We start from the raw sequence: 19110 nt of genomic DNA, 5'->3' as shown, positions 1-19110 counted from the left end.
AGAATCCATATATGAACTTAGATTTATCAAAATCCAATTCCTCCTTTTATTTTTCCTTTTGCCCAAGAGGTACCCTTTAGGGTTCCAAAATTTCATTTTCAATCTTAATGCTTCCAAATATATGTTTTTTTTGAAGTACGAAGGAGCGATTGAGAGTTTTCGGTTGTTCTACTAAGGCGCCAAGAGCCCGATTAAAATCTTGGGGAATAGTAAAACTCTCAAAGGTGCTATGAGAATTGGATGTAAGTCAAGTGGTTAAGACCAAACTAGTATAAATTTATTGTGTTCCTCTCTCTCTCCCCCCTACTCATTTGGTGATATCTTTCTAACTAAAACTTATTTCATTTACATTATTGTTTTTTGGGTTTAAAAATTTTTATATCATCCAATTCACCCTCTCTTAGGTGTACTGCCATTCTAACACCACAAATTACATAGAGAGCTTAGACCCCGTTTTCATCCATTCACTATAACGAACATTTTACTATGGCAAATTGTATAGAGTCGTCCCCTTGACTTAAGACACTTTGTTGCAATTAGCTACGCAGAAAAGAAACTGAATTTTTTAGAATGTTACAAAAGATGCTTTGGTGGAGCGAAGTGGGCACATTAGTTTTTATTTAGAGGCTCAAGACGATATTTGGAATTTATGGTTTGGATAGTAGAATCAATAGGTTCTTGACTAAAATTGAGCGGACAACAGTTGGGATTAAATTTTTTAAGGTTTATAAGCCTTGAAACACACAAGTCAGCTCAATTCTTTCATTTAAACCCAATTTTCTTCTTGGATTTCAAATTTGGGCGAGATTGTGTGGGTAGGGGTTGATGAATCTAAGATGGAATTTGGTTAGATTACGTACAAATAAGTTTGTCTGGATAAAGTTTTTTATCAGCTTATTTTGTAGGAGTTTAAGTTTAGTGAAGATTTAAGCGATAATTTGACGTTAGATTGAGGTTTTTGATAAATAAGATAACCTAACTATTTAATGTGTAGTTTGATGGTTGGGTTATTTTCATATGAGTTGGAATTAAGGTTTAATTAGTTTAACTTGTTGATTGAGCTTAAATTTCACATATGGGTATTTGGAGGTTGGAACCTTAAGTGATAAATTGAAAATTTTAATATATTAGAGTGACTAGAAGTTAATAAATAATTTAGATGAGTTAGTTGAACTATTGTGACACTAAATTTAGTGTTGGAATGATTGGTTCTAGCCTATAATGAGAAGTTTGGTTTCTAGAGGGTGCAGAGCCTACTTAACACCTCACGAGCACATGCTGATATATATGATGAGTTGGAATGTTAGTTACCAAGGTATTTGCATCATCCTCTTGCTTTTAATATCTTAAGGTGATAGTTCAATAGTGAGTCTATTAAGGAAAGCTTTAGAGGCATAGGTAATTTATTTGAATTGTATTGCCTCCTCTTTTGTTTTATTTGATAAATGTGATGTATATTGCTATGTCATATCCTGTTAATTATAACATAGAAAATGAGGAATTCAGGATTGACTAAGGGCCAAGCAATGTAGTAGAAACATAAATGAAACAACTTTTGAGGTAAAACCAAGGAAAGAAGTTGACCATCATTTTGAAAAGTTTTGATCAAGGAAAGGCTTTTGGGAAATTATGCTTGAAATTCCTAAAAATTCTTGAAAATCCATGAAAAATAGATAAAAGGTCTAGGATAGTGCTTGAGGATTGAAAGATAAAAATAGCATGAAAATAATTTATTTTGAAATTTTCTATAATTTCAGGAAATTTTGGCTAATTCAGAAAAAATTGGCCAAATTGAATTATTTAAAATATGTAGAGACCTCAATAATTCAGGAAAAAATAGAAACTTTATTTTAGAAGTTATTATGAATTTTAAAATTGTTCTTGGTCTATAGAGATGCATAGGTTAGCTTTAAAATATTTAAAGCCGAATTATATATGTAAAAGGCTTATTTTTGGAAAAAAAATCAATTGAAAGAGTTATAGGTCAAAATTAAATATGAGAAAATTAGAGGAACCACTTATCGTTAAAACGAAGCTATTGACGTAAAGAGAAAAATTCAATCGATATTGTGACAGTACACAGTATGATAGTCTTAGGCTTAGTGGGACAAAGTTTTTTTCAATTCTTTCTATAGAAAATGGTGCTAGGGGAGAGGATATGAATGGAATAATACATATTGTTAAAGGTTAAGCTTGAAAAAATGAAATTGTTGAGTAAAAAAGTGTTATTTTTCCACATTTGTGATAGGTGGCATAGGAGGTTTCCTATGAAGTGGCTTAGGAATTGAATAAGGAGGACATGGATTTGACCATATTTTTATTATTGAGTTATTTCTAAAGTTCTTGAAGTGTTTTTACACACTTTTTGGCTACCTTTGAGACAATTCTTATCACTATCCTTTTGTATTTAATTCATGCTTTTTTAAGTGTTTTTAATGACTCTTAGCTGATTTTCATCTAACTTGGATCATAAGGAACTAGATATTATAAGAAATTATGTTAATGTTATAGGTAAATAAAAGGATCTGGAGAACCAAAGAAGGAGTCAAAGAACCTTGAAAAGTACCATAGGGAGCTTAAAGTAAATAAGGATGTAGAAATCCAAGCTAAGAGAAGAACCTGAAGGATTCACCCTCACTGTGCACCATTGCCGCGGCACAAGATATGGCTTCACTGTGGCAAAGTCGTCAAGTTCTCAATAACTCCTCTCATACCACTTCGCCACGGCAAAGGATTTGTTTAGCCGTGGCGAAGCGCTTTAGACAGTAAACTGCAGAGTTTCACTTATCTGATGCCAGGGGCTTCCAAATTAGGTTAAAGGCTCAAAAATTGAGGCAGCTAGCTGTCAGTCATTATCCAGGGTTAGCCTCTCTCATTTTCTCTTAACTCTCCACCACTCCCACCTAAAAATTCTCTATTTTTACCTCATTTCATCACCAATCTCTTGATTCTTCATTGATTATTCCATCTCTACACCACCTTTCCATACCCATTTTATCCTTCATGGCTATCAAGAGTGATGAAATCGATTAGAGCAAGATTGGAGCTATTAGGCAAAGTTGGTGATCACTGGTGATGGGGATGCAAGCTTAAGCTCATGGACTAGAGTGGGGAGTTTCTTATTTCAATCCTTGTAGTTATATGTATTTAGACCTCTAGATTTAGTGTTGAATATCATATTTACTACCTTGGATAACTGATAAGTTTTTCCTTATGATTGATTTACTTTATTTAAACTAAATGATGGAATGTGTTTCTGATTTTTATATAGTTATATCTTTCCAACCTTTGGCTTTTGATTGGTTCACAATGATTATTGTTAGTTGATTGATTGCCATTGAATCTTGTATGCTAATCAGTAACCAAGAGAGAGCATTGCATTATTCCTTCATTTACACACTAAGTGGTCTTCATAACAGTGTTTTGAAAAGGTGTTGATTCATTTTGATCAAAGTGATTTTCACTAATTTAAGCATGGACCTAAATGATTATTTAGGGTTTTAATCAAGACTTAGTGATTTTAAAATCCCAAATATTTTGAAAGATCAAGGATAGCTCAATCTTTATTGCCAAAGTCATTTTTATTGAACCCTTTAATCCAAATCATTCCTTTTCATTGCTTTTATTACAAAAACCTCAAAAACAAGTATTTTCTTTGCGTTGTTTTTGTTCACTATTCTCAACATGATTTTCAATAACCAAGTCCCAATTTTACAAGTTTTCTTAGACACTTTCTCAATTAAGGCTCCATAAGTAAAACGACTCGAGATTGTGCCACTATAGTGTAATCCTTGGTTAATTTGTGATCTTGACTCGCAAGGCATTGGAAATCAGTCAAATCAAACACCTAAAGGGCTAAGGTGGTGTGATCTTGAGGGCAGAAGGAGTAAGATGTGTATAAGTGTTCAGAGCGTAAAATGGTAACTTGAAGAAGTTACCTTATGGTAAATTCTTGGATCCAAGTTTATATATATTCCCTCCTCTTCTCTTTAGCCAATTTTTAGCCAACTCCAAAAGCAAGGAAGAGACAAGAGACTTAGCTAGTAGAAGGAAGAAGGAGGAAGAGAAATTCAAGCAAAACTTAGGTCAAATCAAGTGCTAAACTAAGGTAAGAGCTTGGATTTTCTTCTAGTTTGTGGTGTACTATGGTTTGATAGTTTTAAATATGGTTTTGAAGGAAGTTAAAGGCTAGAAACCCTAGGGTTTGGTGCTGTTCAATTTGGTTAATGATGAGATATGAATGATTTAAAGGTTATATATGGATTAGGGGATAGAGAATGATTTAAAAATGGTGTTTAGACTTTGCTCTTGGAAGAATTTCAAGTTGTGAAACTTAGGGTTTCATAAGCTAGGGTTTGATTGTTGTTATTTTTATACTTTCAATGAGCTTAGAAGGTGAACTTGTTTAGGGAAATGTGAAGAATATATGTTTGAAAGCATTAAAATTGGAAATCAAATTTTTGAATTTCAAGTGTACCTCTAAGCCAAGCATAGTTATGGGGGGATGAATTGGATTTTGATATATGTATGTTTATATATGAATTCTATGTTAAAAATCATGTAGAAAAAACATGTGAAAATTAAGTTAAAGAAGATGATACTAAAAGCCTAAAATAAAGGTTAAAGGGTTAGGGTTTTAAGTTAAAGTGTTTAATAAAATTGTTTAGTTGATTCGAATGCTATTGTTGTTTGTTTGATAAGCATTAGCATTGAACAAGAAAGGGCTTAAGAACAAGAGGAGGGAACTGAGGAATTAAGTTTGTAAATAGGTAGCAGGAACTTACAATTTTGGTATTGAATTACATTAGTCGTCTATGTTTTGTGTATGTTTAAGTTATGAATGTTGATATGTGTTTAACTCCTTGCATTGATGCCTTGGAAAATATCTATAATTGAGTTGTTGAATGGTGTGTTATGTGCTCCTTTTCCATGGCATGTTAATGGCATGATAATGCATAAGTTAAATAATTGCATATGACATGAATTAGGTACTCAAGATGAAGGTTCAAAGGGGTTTACAACGGTAAAATGATTGGGTTTGTGTTTGGGAAACGAGGATTTGAAATCGAATGCCTCTATCATATTTACAAAAATTGATTCACTAAGCTTCGATTAAGAATTAAAACAAGTTCTAGAGAAATATGAAATAAGCAGATTCACTCAATTTAATAACTTTAGGCCCAAAAATCCTTCCAACAAGGCTAAAATCTCAATTAATCAATCTCAAGGGTTAACAACCACATAGTCATAATTTCAAAGCATATCATCATTTACTATCTATCAAAAACATGAAAATAACTAGCCCAAGTTCAACCCTCATTTAAAAGCATGGAAAGTTTTCTAAAAGCACAAGTAGACTTTGAACTTTCTATCAATTTTAAAAGGGATGCAGGAGCATAAAGAATCTAAGCCAGGAAAAATTTCTGAAGACCAGCTGAAATTGCAAAGAATTTATTAATTAAATAAAATTTATTTATTTATTTACAAAATAATTGCATGCATATACTCAAGATGAAGGTCTAAAGGGGTTTACAATGGTAAAATGATTGGGTTTGTGTTTGGGAAACGAAGATTTGAAATCTAATGCCTCTATCATATTTACAAAAATTGATTCACTAAGCTTCGATTAAGAATTAAAACAAGTTCTAGAGAAATATGAAATAAGCAGATTCACTCAATTTAATAACTTTAGGTCCAAAAATCCTTCCAACAAGGCTAAAATCTCAATTAATCAATCTCAAGGGTTAACAACCACATAGTCATAATTTCAAAGCATATCATCATTTACTATCTATCAAAAACATGAGAATAACTAGCCCAAGTTCAACCCTCTAAACGCCCACTTGAGTTCAACTATACTACAACAAATAGCCCAAGTTTAGGGGTTCAGAACCTCAGCTGCTGAACTCACCACTATACTACAACGGATAATTTGATTGAGCTCAAGTTATTATTATTTTTTCATTACATTATCCATGATTTTGTGGTATTTTCTGGCCCTTTTTAATGATAATTGTGCTTAATTTAGATTAAGAGTCCTTACTTTAAGTTAGTGTCTTTTTTAGGATAAAATTGTCATAATTGGTTATTAATTGTATTCAATTGATTTCTAGGACAATTGATACTTCAATTTGTTGCTTTTTTATTGTAGGACACTAGAGATTGGGTCTAGAATTGAAGAACTCAAGGCACAAGAAGCAAGAGAGGAGCCTTGCCTCAGTTCGCCGCAGCACACTTCTGCTTCCGCTGCGGCGAACATCGTTCGTCAAGAAGGAAAGCTCTCAGCCATGGTTCGCCACGGCGAACCCCTCGTATCAGTAAATTTTAGACCCAACCATTTCGGGAAAATTTGACCTACCCACCTCCAAGAACCGACCTATACACGTAATTTTCGGGTTAGAAACCCTATTTTGGGTATGGGTAAGGTCAGACATAAGGAGATAGCCACCACCTACGTTTCTATCATCATCTCTTTTCATCTTTCCCACAGAACCCTAATCCTCCATCTCCATCTCCTTCACCTTCCATCTTCCTGCACTTCTTCTTCATCCACCTTCATTTCCTTCATCTCCTGACCATTATGGCTGAAGATTTAACTCTGGTTGGAGCTGATTCCAAGGCTATGATGAGCTAAGCTTTTCCAACTCTTGAAGATGGTAGAGTAGCATGAGTTTCCAAGCTTCAAAGGGGAGTTTTAGTTTTGATCTTTAGTTTCTAGCTATGTGTTTATAATTTCCTAGGTATAGGAGTTGTAAAGTCTTAGTTAGACACTTTGATTAATTCTGTAATCATTGGTTAGTGATTAACTTTTGTAATTTGGATTGATTGATGTTGAACTTTGTGCTTAAATATATGTGGTTGCATATATGCTTATTGTAACTCTCATGATTCTCTCCTATCTTGTATGGTTATGTTTCGGTACTGAGTTGATTGTGTGTTACATTGAGCCAATTGCATGATCACTCCAAAATTACACATTAGGGAAGTTAAACAAAGTTTTCATTAATAAGTTCATTAATGTAAGCTTTAGACTCATTGAGTTAATGAGGTTCTTATTAAGAAAACCTAATGGATTTGTGAACTCCCAGTATTTAAGTGAACTATGATTGCTATCAAAACCATTTTCATGAGATTTCCTATCAATCATTTCCATTACATCATTATTATCTTAAAACACTAAAAACATAGTATCTTCAGTTTGTTTTCATTGCATTCAGTTTAGGCACCATTCATTTAATGTTAAAAACCCAAAAAACCCCTTTTCATTACATTGCATGGCATTTAGTCTAACTTAGGTAATTAATTAAGGCTCCCAAGCATGAACGACTCGAGTTTGCATTATACTGCATAGCTTGGATTTATTTTTGAGTGAGAACCCCAAAGCGAATGACGAATGGCTCTCTTCAAGTGGCGCCGTTGCCGGGGAGCCAAGAAATTGGTTCTCTAGGTTAGCTTGTGCTAATTGGTTGTCAATTGAAGTTTTGATCTTTTTGGGTTGCATCTTAGGTAGTTTAGTTGCATATTTGTTCATAGTATAGGTTTTCATCTTGCATAGCATCAAAATTTTTGGAAATACAAACAAATATACTGATTTTCTTGATTTTCAGCATCTCTCACATTGCATCAGTGGAGTCCAGTATCTGATAAGCATTCTGTGACACTTCGCCGCGGCCAACCTGCTCCTTCACCGTGGCCAACTATCTGAAAAACCGAAGGATTCCTCTCGGGATACCTTCGCCGCGACACACCTTTGCTTTCACCGCGGCCAACTCCCTGCAATCAGATATCTGGTCGCCTCTGTCAACCTTCGCCGCGGCCAACATCTTATTTCGCCGCGGCAAACTCTTCTGGAAAATTTTGAAACTTACACTTTTTGCTTCTTTTTCTGTGCATACATACTCATACTCGCCCATACACTTGCATACTTACCCATACACTTGCATTCATCACATTACATGCTTTTAATCGACTTTGTGTGCTGCAAGTCAATTTTGTTTGCTCTTTCTCTTGTGACTTTTATCTTGCATGCCACGGAAAACAAAACTTGTGCCCTATAACCCTGAGATTGAGAGAAGACTCAGAGAGAAAAGAAGAGAGAAAAGAATTGAGGGGACAAGTGAGTTGGTGATTGACCAAGAGAATATTTCTGTGGAATCTAGCCTATCTAGTAGTGAGAGTGAGCCTACTGATCAAGAGATAATGGCTGAATTACCATAAAATCAACCTAATCCTAACCTGAATGCTAATCAAGTGAGGAATGGTGGAAATGGTGAACAAGAGAGAGTAGGAGAAAAAAATGGAAACCCTAGGAGAAGAACAATTAGGGAAGCCACAACTTCTGATGTAAATTTTGATCCTTTTACTGCGGCTTGTCCAAATTTTGAAGTTAACTTTGAGATTAAAGGTTTATTGATTAACTCTCTTCCCAAATTTCATGGCTTGACAGGAGAAGACCCATACCTCCATCTGCAATCTCTTTCCATGATTTGTCAGAGTATGAAGCCTGTGGGAGCATCATTGGACCAAGTGCTATGGAAGGTTTTTCATCTATCCTTGGAAGGAAAAGCTAGGGAATAGTACATGAGCCTCCCAAGACATGTAGCTGATGCATACCACAGTTGGGGGAACTTAAGGAAGGCATTTCTGGAGAAATACTTTCCGGCTTCTCGTACTTCATCAATGAGGAAGGAGATTTATTCTGCCAAGCAAGACTATAACGAATCTCTCTATGATTACTGGAATAGATTTCAGGACCTATTTTCAAGATGCCCACATCATCAAATTCCGGATGAACAACTGGTACAGTACTTCTATGATGGGTTGAAGAACCAAGAGAAGGGTATGTTGGATGCTGCATCACGAGGATCTTTGATAGACTCCATTGCTGAGGAGGCTTGGGATTTGATAAAGAAGATGGCCCTGAATCATCAACAATCTGGTGTGAGAGATACTAGAGGAGTGCATGAGATGGGAGCTATATCGGTGCACAGTAGGAGAATAGATGCTTTGGAATCAAAAGTAGATTCTTTGGGAAGCAAAGTGACATCTCAATTGTCTTTGATCATTGCTGAATTGAAGAGTATGAGTGTGCATCACCCATCCACTCCTATGGACATTATAGCGCCTAGTTGTGAAACATGTGGATCAGTCATGCATATTTCTAGCGTTTGTCCAGACCGCTATGAAGAAGTATCTGCAGTCTTCCAAGGCCATCCAAATCAAAAGTGGGACCCCTACTCCAACACTTACAAAGAGGGATGGAAGGCAAACCCTCGATTGGGCTGGAGGAATGATGATAGTAGACCTCTAAATAGATTTCAGAAGAGTGGAGGAGCTGGCCCATCTTCAAACCAATTCCAAAACCAATCTCAAGCCTTAACTGTCCCACCTAAGGATAAAACTAATCAACTCCTATAGAATATGATGGCCTTAATGAAGGAAGAAAGCGCTGCTAACGCTACTCAGTTCAACTCCTTAGCTTTACTAATTCAACAAGACTCATCCAAGAATGATGCTAGATTTAGTGCTTTGGAAAAGAGGATGGAGCAATGGGAGACTAAATCTGAGAACATTAACTCCTATGTAACTCACTTGTCCAACAACATGAGTGAGCAACAAGCAAGGAGCAGTGGCGCAATTCCCTCCAACACTGTTATCAATCCTAAGGGCTTGAATGCTATTACCCTTAGGAGTGGGAAGCAAGTGAAATTTAGAGAAGAGGAGGATGAAGTTATAGATGAGGAGATCTTGTGTGATGAGCTGCCACAAGCACCTTCAAAAGAGAAGCAGTCTGAAAGCTCCAAGGAGAAGAGGCTAAAGCTGAAAGAAGCCTCAAAAGAACATGATGGCAAGGGGACAACTGTGGAATCTAAGCCAAGCAATCATGGAGCCTCAAGCAAGGAAGGTAAGGAGGTAAACATCAATGAACTACCTTTCCCTAATGCTTATTTGAAAAATGTGAAAATGGGTAAGGAGAGGCAAGATCATGAGTTGCTTGAGACATTTAGGAAGGTAGAAGTGAATATACCCTTGCTTGACCTGATTAAAAAGATTCCTAAGTATGCTAAGGTCTTAAAAGAATTATGCACTCAAAAGAGGAGATTTAAACCTAATGAAAGAGTCTAATTACCCTCTAATGTGTCTGCATTATTTAAACCCCAAATTCCTGTAAAGTGTCAAGACCCTGGATCTTTCACTATCTCTTGCACTATAGGAAAGGTTACTATAGGGGGAGCCCTGTTAGATCTAGGTGCAGCCATTAATGTCATGCCTAAGTCCGTATACACATCTCTAGGAGTTAAGACTCTTAAGTCTACCACTGTTGTGCTCCAACTAGTTGATAGGACTATTAGGTATCCTGAGGGCGTTATTGAAGACATTTTAGTCCAAGTTAAGGGATTGGTATTTCCTGCTGATTTTTATGTGCTTGACATGTCTTCTGAACTTGTAAATGACACTACACTCATCCTTGGTCGACCTTTCTTAAGGACTGCTAATACCATGATTAGCATGAAAGAGGGCACTATAACTATGAAGGTGGGTGATAATAAAGTTTATTTTAACATGTATGAAGCAATGAAACATCCTTATAAGGACTATTCACTTTTGGGGGTTAACATGATAGACATTGTTGTTGAGGAGGCTTGTTCTGAAGTTGAATTGCAAAATGACTCTTTCTATTCTGATATTTACACTGATGAATCTATTGATGAGAATGAATCCATTTCTTCCTTTTCATCTCTTTACTCTACACCTTCTACTTGCTCATGTGGTGGTGATGTTACATGTCTTGATTGTACTGTGGTTAATTGCATGCTTTCTATCCCACACACATTTTCTGTTTCCTCCCTTGACTCCAAAGTAGACTTTGATTCCTCTATTATCAGTGATGATTCCCTTGGGGAAAGGTTTCCTATTGATGTTTCAGATATGGAGGAAGAAGTCATGGAGAAGAATCCCTCTAAGGCAGTTGCTGTAGATCAACTCGAAGTTGGTTCAACGCTTGGAGAGGAAGTTAACTACAAGGTTGAGGAATTATCACTGGTTGAAGGAAAGGGGAGTAATCTGTTCTCTCTTGAAATTCATAAATTGATTCCTTCTATTGTGCAACCACCTACTCTTGATTTGAAACCTTTACCTCCTACTTTGAAATATGCTTTCCTTGAGTCTAATGAACAACTACCTGTTATAATTGCTAACTCACTGTCTGAGAGTGAGGAAGAGAGACTCTTATCTGTTTTGAGGGAGCATAGAAGGGCAATAGGCTGGACACTAGCAGATATACCTGGAATTAGTCCTGCTGTGTGCACACATAGAATTTTACTGAATGAGGAATCAAAACAAGTGAGACAACCCCAGAGAAGATTGAATCCTCTCATATTAGATGTAGTTAAGAAAGAAATTACTAAATTGTTGAGTGCTGGGATAATATATCCAATTTCTGATAGTGAGTGGGTCATTCCAGTGCATGTTGTGCCAAAGAAGAGCGGGGTAACAGTAGTAAGGAATGAAAGGGATGAGTTAATTCCTACAAGGGTTCAAAACTTATGGCGTGTGTGCATAGACTATAGAAGACTTAATGATGCAACATGTAAGGATCACTTTCCTATACCCTTCATTGACCAAATGTTGGAGAGACTAGCTGGTAAATCACATTACTACTTTTTAGATGGCTTTTCTGGCTATTTTCAGGTACCCATAGCCCCCGAGGATCAGGATAAGACTACTTTCACATGCCCCTTTGGTACCTTTGCTTATCGAAGGATACCATTTGGGTTATGTAACACTCCAGGCACCTTTCAAAGGTACATGATGGCGATTTTTAGTGATCTCTTAGAGCACAATATGGAGGTCTTCATGGATGATTTTACGGTTTATGGGGAGAGTTTTGATCAGTGCCTGAATAGCCTAAGGCAAGCTCTAGAGAGATGCATAGCCAAAAATCTTGTTTTGAACTTTGAGAAATGTCATTTCATGGTGGGCAATGGGATAGTGTTAGGTCACCTCATCTCTAGTAAGGGGATTGAGGTTGATAAGGCTAAAATTGAAGTTATATCATCTTTGCCTTACCCCACTTGTCTGAAAGACTTGAGATCTTTTCTTGGACATGCAGGGTTTTATAGGCGCTTTATTAAAGATTTTAGTAAAGTTGCCTTGCCCCTTTCTACTCTTCTTAAAAAGGATGTTGAATTTAATTTTGATGAAAAATGTAGACATGCCTTTGATACTCTCAAGTCTATGCTTATTTCACCTCTTATTTTGACTGCACCCAACTGGAATTTACATTTTGAACTCTCATGTGATGCTTCTAATTGTGCAGTGGGTGCTATGCTTGGCTAGAAGGAGGAGAAGCAATCTAGAGTTATAGCCTATGCCTCTAAAACACTTGACCCAGCTCAAGTCAACTATACCACCACCGAGAAAGAAATGTTTGCCATTGTATTTGCTTTAGACAAGTTTAGACAATATCTAATCAATTCTCGAGTGGTTGTGTATACAGATCATGTAGCTGTCCTCTATTTGCTCAAAAAGCCACAATCTAAACCAAGATTGATTAGATGGGCTTTATTGCTTCAGGAGTTTGACATTGAGATTAAGGATGGACCCGGGGCAGTGAATCAAGTAGCCGATTACCTGAGTAGGCTACCGGAAGACACAAGGGGAGTAGACTCTTCTAACTTGACTTGTGATTCTTTTACCGATTCAGCTTTATATTCTGTGGTTTCTATAGAGCCTTGGTATGCTAATATTGTCAATTATCTCATGTCTGGACTCACTCCTCCCTTTATGTCTAGATTTCAGGCACAAAAGCTTCGTAGCAAGTCAAGGTACTACATTTGGGATGCCCCTCATCTATGGAGGATGTGCAGTGACAAAGTAATACGGAAGTGTGTGCCGGAGGAGGATTTTGAACCTATTATTTCAGCTTGCCATTCCATGGTTTGTGGTGGTCATTTTAGTGCAAGGAGGACATCTAGAAAAGTCTTACATTCAGGATTTTATTGGCCTACCCTCTTCAAAGACTCTTTTACATTTTGTAGATCTTGTGACAAGTGTCAACGATTTGGGGGGTTGGAAAAAGAGATGAGATGCCTTAACAGCCCCTCCTGTTTTGTGAGATTTTTGAGGTTTGGGGAATTGACTTTATGGGACCCTTTCCTTCTTCCCTTGGTTTTGTATATATTTTATTAGCCGTAGATTATGTATCCAAGTGGATTGAAGCTATACCTTGCAGAAAAGATGATGCCCCAACTGTACATAGATTTCTAAAATCACACATTTTCTGTAAGTATGGGATCCCTAGGGCTATAGTGAGTGACCGGGGAACACATTTTTGTAATAGGATAGTCAACAGCCTATTGTCCAAATTTGGTATCACTCATAAAATCTCTACTGCCTATCACCCCCAAACCAATGGCCAAGCTGAAATATCTAATAGGGAAGTGAAGCATATTCTGGAGAAAATGGTAAAGCCATCCAAGAAGGACTGGAGCTCACATTTAGAAGAAGCATTATGGGCTAACTGGACTGCATACAAATCCCCCATTGGCATGTCTCCCTACCGCTTGGTTTATGGAAAGCCATGTCACTTGCCAGTGAAGCTGGAACACAAAGCATATTGGGCATTCAAGCAGTACAACATGAATATAGAGTCCTCTGGCATGGAAAGGAAGCTACAATTGCAAGAGCTGGAGGAGATTAGACTTAAAGCTTATGAGAACTCCAGACTCTACAAGGAGAAGACCAAATTTGTGCATGATTGGGGTATCTTGGGAAAGGAATTCAAGGAAGGTGATAGAGTGCTGTTGTACAAGGCTCGATTTACCTTCAAGCAAGGAAAATTCAACACCAGATGGGATGGGCTATGCACAGTCACTAAAGCGCACAATTTCGGTATGGTGGAGCTACTACACGAGGAGACCGGGGCCAGATTCAAAGTTAATGGCCATCTACTGAAGCTCTACCATGAGAACCAAAAACCTCCTTAACTCCCTGGTCGTTTCTTTCCTTCACTCATTTACATGCTTTTGCTTAATTATTGATCTTGCTATGTTTTGTGCATTGTATGTTGAATGAGTGTGGGGGAGAAACCCTTTTCAGTAGGATAGTAGTGTAGTTGTTGTTTGAATTCAATAAGACCCCTTGAAAGTTTTGATCTCTATCCTATCTTATTTTGTGCTTGATGATTTAGTGCTTGTAATGAATTATATGATTCAGATTAATTGAGAAAGTTTGTCTGTGGTATACTACTTAATCATCGACTTATTGAGCACCTTCTGATCTCTTTTGATGCACTTTAAAGTTTTTGAAGTATCCAGCTGCATCTATTGTTTGCTGTTGTGATTCTCTGTGTTTGAGTGTTTTATGTATTATTCTGTGCTCTCTGTGACACTTCACCGCAGCAAACCCAAGCCTTCACCGCGGTGAAGTGGTTCTTTTTCTCTTGTGTTGCTCTCAGTGATATTTCGTCGCGGTGAAGGTCGCTAACCTCTGTGTGTTGCTCTCGGGAAGGTTTGGTCGCGACGAACGTTCACCTTTGCCGCGGCTAAACCCTTCTTTTCTCCCTTTGTTTTTGCCTCGGGCATGGTTCGCCGCGGCGAACCTATTCTTCGCCGTGGCAAACCCGCCGTTTCTGCGCTAGATGGTTTCGTTTTTTCCCTGTTTTTCGTGTGAATTTCCCTTTTTGCCCCCCATTCTGACTCACCCACTCTTTTTTCCTAAACCCATTTCAGTCTTTTCCCCTACCCATTCCATTAAACCCACCATTAACCTATTTCATTCTACCCAAAACCATCGGTCCTCCATATTTCGCACATCCCTGCTCTCATTCTGAACCCCCTCTTCGACTTCTCCCTTTCCTCAACTGTTCGAACCAATCCCTCTCCCTTCCATCTTAACCCGTCGACCCCTCCCTCTCCCTATTCTTCTTCTGCGCCCTTCTTTCTCTTCTCTCTAGTCTCATTTTTCCCCTTTCCTTTCTCTGTTTCTTTCTCTTCCTCCAGCATGCGCGCTAGCTCTCCCCTCATTGTGGTATGTTTTCTCTCTTCCTTTGTTCTTTCCTTTAGTTTAATTTTGTTTAGTTGTTAATTTGCTTATTTGTTCCGGTATTGTGTTGTTGGGTTGGGTTATTTTGTTGTTAGATTGTAGTTACGTAGCCTTCAGGTTATCTAATGATTCATGATACATTGTGTTTTTCTTTAATCTCTTTGCTTAATTCTGAAAGCTTTTGATCATCTGAAAACCTATGAATCATTATGTAGCCATTTGCTACTGTCTAGGTTGTAATTTTGGTTTTTTTTGGGTTCTTTAGGTTGAGGTTGTTTGTTCTGTGTTTAGTGTTTCTGTTGTTTGTTGCTGCAGGACAATGCCTCGTACCAAACGCCCTAAACCCTTGCCCACGTCTGACTCTGACTCAGGGGAAGACTTGTCTTATGACAACCTCTATAAGTTAGTAGACCAGCGCCCCCTCCTTAAGGAGAGACCCTTTCCTCTTGACCCACCAGACAACCCCTTTGTCCAAAAACTCTGGGAATCCCAATTGACCGAATTGGTTCGCCCACGAGAAATGGGCAATGATGCCTTCGTCCGCCACTTTTACACCTATGCCCGCCTTAATGGCATGTTATCCATCGTGTTTCGTGATCAGCGTGTGAATTACTCCTTCACCATAAATAACATATCCCGCCACTTCCGCCTTCCTGAGGTTCGTCATTCCCACTATTCGCATTACAGAGATAATTACCCTTTTGATGAAATTGTCCAGACCCTGTGCGGGGATGGTGCCACTTGGCATCGTCCCCGCACTGTTGAGATTTTACTTGAAACGCTCTAATTTCCTGCCTGAGGCGAGGCCGTGGCTGCACCTGGTCTGCAACAACATCTTGCCCACTTCCCATCCCGGGGTTCTCACTCAAAAATAAATCCAAGCTATGCAGTATAATGCAAACTCGGGCCGTTCACGCTTGGGAGCCTTAATTAATTACCTAAGTTAGACTAAATGCCATGCAATGTAATCAAAAGGGGTTTTTGGGTTTTTAACATTAAATGAATGGTGCCTAAATTGAATGCAATGAAAACAAACCTAAGATACTATGTTTTTAGTGTTTTAAGATAATAATGATGTAATGGAAATGATTGATAGGAAATCTCTTGAAAATGGTTTTGATAGCAATCATAGTTCACTTAAATACTGGGAGTTCATAAATGCATTAGGTTTTCTTAATAAGAACCTCATTAACTCAATGAGTCCAAAGCTTACATTAATGAACTCATTAATGAAAACTTTGTTTAACTTCCCTAATGTGTAATTTTGAAGTGATCAGGCAATTGGCTCAATGTAACACACAATCAACTCAGTACCGAAACATAACCATGCAAGATAGGAGAGAATCATGAGAGTTACAATAAGCATATATGCAACCACATATATTTAAGCACAAAGTTCAACATTAATCAATCCAAATTACAAAATTTAATCACTAACTATGATTACAGAATTAATCAAAGTGTCTAACTAAGACTTTACAACTCCTATACCTAGGAAATTATAAACACATAGCTAGAAACTAAAGATCAAAACTAAAACTCCCCTTTGAAGCTTGGAAACTCATGCTACTCCACCATCTTCAAGAGTTGGAAAAGCTTAGCTCATCATAGCCTTGGAATCAGCTCCAACCAGAGTTAAATCTTCAGCCATAATGGTCAGGAGATGAAGGAAATGAAGGTGGATAAAGAAGAAGTGCAGGAAGATGGAAGGTGAAGGAGATGGAGATGGAGGATTAGGGTTCTGTGGGAAAGATGAGAAGAGATGATGATAGAAACGTAGGTGGTGGCTATCTCCTTATGTCTGACCTCACCCATACCCAAAATAGGGTTTCTAACCCAAAAATTACGTGTATGGGTCAGTTCTTGGAGGTGGGTAGGTCAGATTTTCCCGAAATGGTCGGGTCTGAAATTTGCTGATACGAGGGGTTTGCCACGGCGAACCATGGCTGAGAGCTTTCCTTCTTGACGGACGATGTTCACCGCGGCAGAAGCAGAAGTGTGCCGCGACGAACTGAGGCAGAGGCTCCTCTCTTGCTTCTTGTGCCTTGAGTTCTTCAATTCTGGCCCTAATCTCTAGTGTCCTACAATAAAAAGCAACAAATTGAAGTATCAATTGTCCTAGAAATCAATTGAATACAATTAATAACCAATTATGACAATTTTATCCTAAAAAAGACACTAACTTAAAGTAAGGACTCTTAATCTAAATTAAGCACAATTATCATTAAAAAGGGCTAGAAAATACCACAAAATCATGGATAATGTAATGAAAAGATAATAATAACTTGAGCTCAATCACATGAATTAACCTTATATTTTAATACTATAATTGATGTTGTTTGCTACTGGGATTCCTTTGAAATCTCACCTTTATTATGTTTAAATCATAACTATTTAGGGGATGGAAGTGCTAAAGGGAAAGGCAAGGAGGTGGCAATTGCTTGAAGAACTACTTATCATGACCTTTTTGGATAATGTGATGTAGTTATGTATTAACTATGTTTGGGTGACAATGACTTTTTCATGTTGTATAGTGTAGTTGGAGTATAATTATATATTGTTTGGCATGACAAATAATTCCTATGAAATGATGTGGCATGATGGTGCAAGAATGGAAATTAAAAGGGATGAAAATGACCTAATTTGCACCTATTTTGGAGTCCATGTGATTCCAAGGAAATAAGGGAGCTTGATGATGAAACTTGACAGTTTAATAGATCTCATTTTCAGCTTTAAAATGAGTGATAATTCATTAAAATTAGAGTTTTGTACAAAAAGTTATGCCTATTAGGCATAAATTCTGAAAAGTTAAAAATTTACCATATGAACAATATAAGTATACATGAAAATTGGACTCAAGTGTAATAGATTTTTTTAACAGAGATACTTTTCCTTTGAAGAGCACTCAATAAGCTTCAAATAGAGTTTGAAACAACTTTCTTTTGATTTTTTTAGAATTAGTTATGAATTTTTAAATTTGGCAAAAATTTTAAGGTTAGCAAGTAAATAGTAACCCGAAAATGAATTTTCCAAAGTAAGGTTTCTCCAAGTTTAATGCCATATGATGTGGTTCCAATTGACTTGTTTTGGCTTTGTATATGGTTTAAAATTAAGGTGTTACATGCCATGATAAGGATCATTCATACACTCTGATTAATTTTGATATACTTTTTAGTAACTGTCTTGGGTTGTTGTTCTAGTAGAAGGCTGAAGACCTCTAATAAGCTAAAATCATGATTAAACTAGAGGATTTGAATTGTTGTGTGTTTGTTAGTATGGGCTTATGGTTGAATTGGCATTCTTAACTTTGAGAAGCTCGAGCTCAAATTATTGTTAGTGGTAATTATTTGTTGAAAATTAAGGTGTGATCCTTTTATAACTATATTACCGAAGCTTTATTATCCACAATATTCATTTAAATGCATAGACTCTCTTTTTTATCATGAATTAGTCATAAGTCATTAAGAATGGGTTTATTTCTTTGAACCATTATAGGTGCGTTTGAAGTTAAATTTGATTCTTTTCTATCATGGTTAACTACTCAATTAAGGGGGAATCATTTTATAACCCCTCTCTTCCTTCCTTTCACCTCACTTCCCTTTGTCCATTCATTGGTTCATGCCATAAACTGATAGTGGTACCAGAGGAGAGCGATGGAAGTCAAACAAGGTAAGACAAAGGAAGATAGGACGAGTAGAGAGGCAACAGGTTAGCAGGGGTAGTAATTTGTTTGGTTCAAAATTACAATTTCAGAATTAGTAAATTCAAGATTTATTTAAGAAAAATGCGGGCTAGCTTGTAGTGGGTGTAGGCTATGCAGGTATGTGTTCAAAATACCCGCTTTCAAGTAGGCCACTATTTTGACAAACCAAACCTGTTTTTTCAAGGATTTACAAGTTGGGCCTGTATGTCCAACCTATATTATTTATATTGAATTGCTCAAGGATCTCTTTAATATGATTCTCTTATGAAAGAAAGGATTCTTCTTGAATGATCTCTTTGGACTTAATTCTAAGAATACATTCTATTTTACCCATATTATTTTCTTCAAAATTTAATTAATAA

The 19110-nt window shown here is 37.0% G+C and overlaps 1 protein-coding gene across 1 annotated transcript in view; it reads left to right on the top strand.

Annotated features, from left to right (window-relative positions):
* The window catches only part of LOC114753426 (ankyrin repeat and zinc finger domain-containing protein 1), a 49445-nt gene extending 31791 nt beyond the window's left edge, over positions 1-17654 (top strand). The window contains exon 9 of the transcript XR_003741025.1: positions 17444-17654. The gene's annotated coding sequence lies outside the window, so the exon portion shown is untranslated. The remainder of the gene's footprint in view (positions 1-17443) is intronic.
* The last annotated feature ends 1456 nt before the right edge of the window (positions 17655-19110 follow it).

This window comes from Neltuma alba, unplaced genomic scaffold (assembly GCF_004799145.2).
Source record: "Neltuma alba isolate B1F8T4 unplaced genomic scaffold, ASM479914v2 tig00000174_pilon, whole genome shotgun sequence".
In the NCBI taxonomy this organism is placed as follows: domain Eukaryota; kingdom Viridiplantae; phylum Streptophyta; class Magnoliopsida; order Fabales; family Fabaceae; genus Neltuma; species Neltuma alba.
This window is presented reverse-complemented; position numbering and strand designations above follow the sequence as displayed.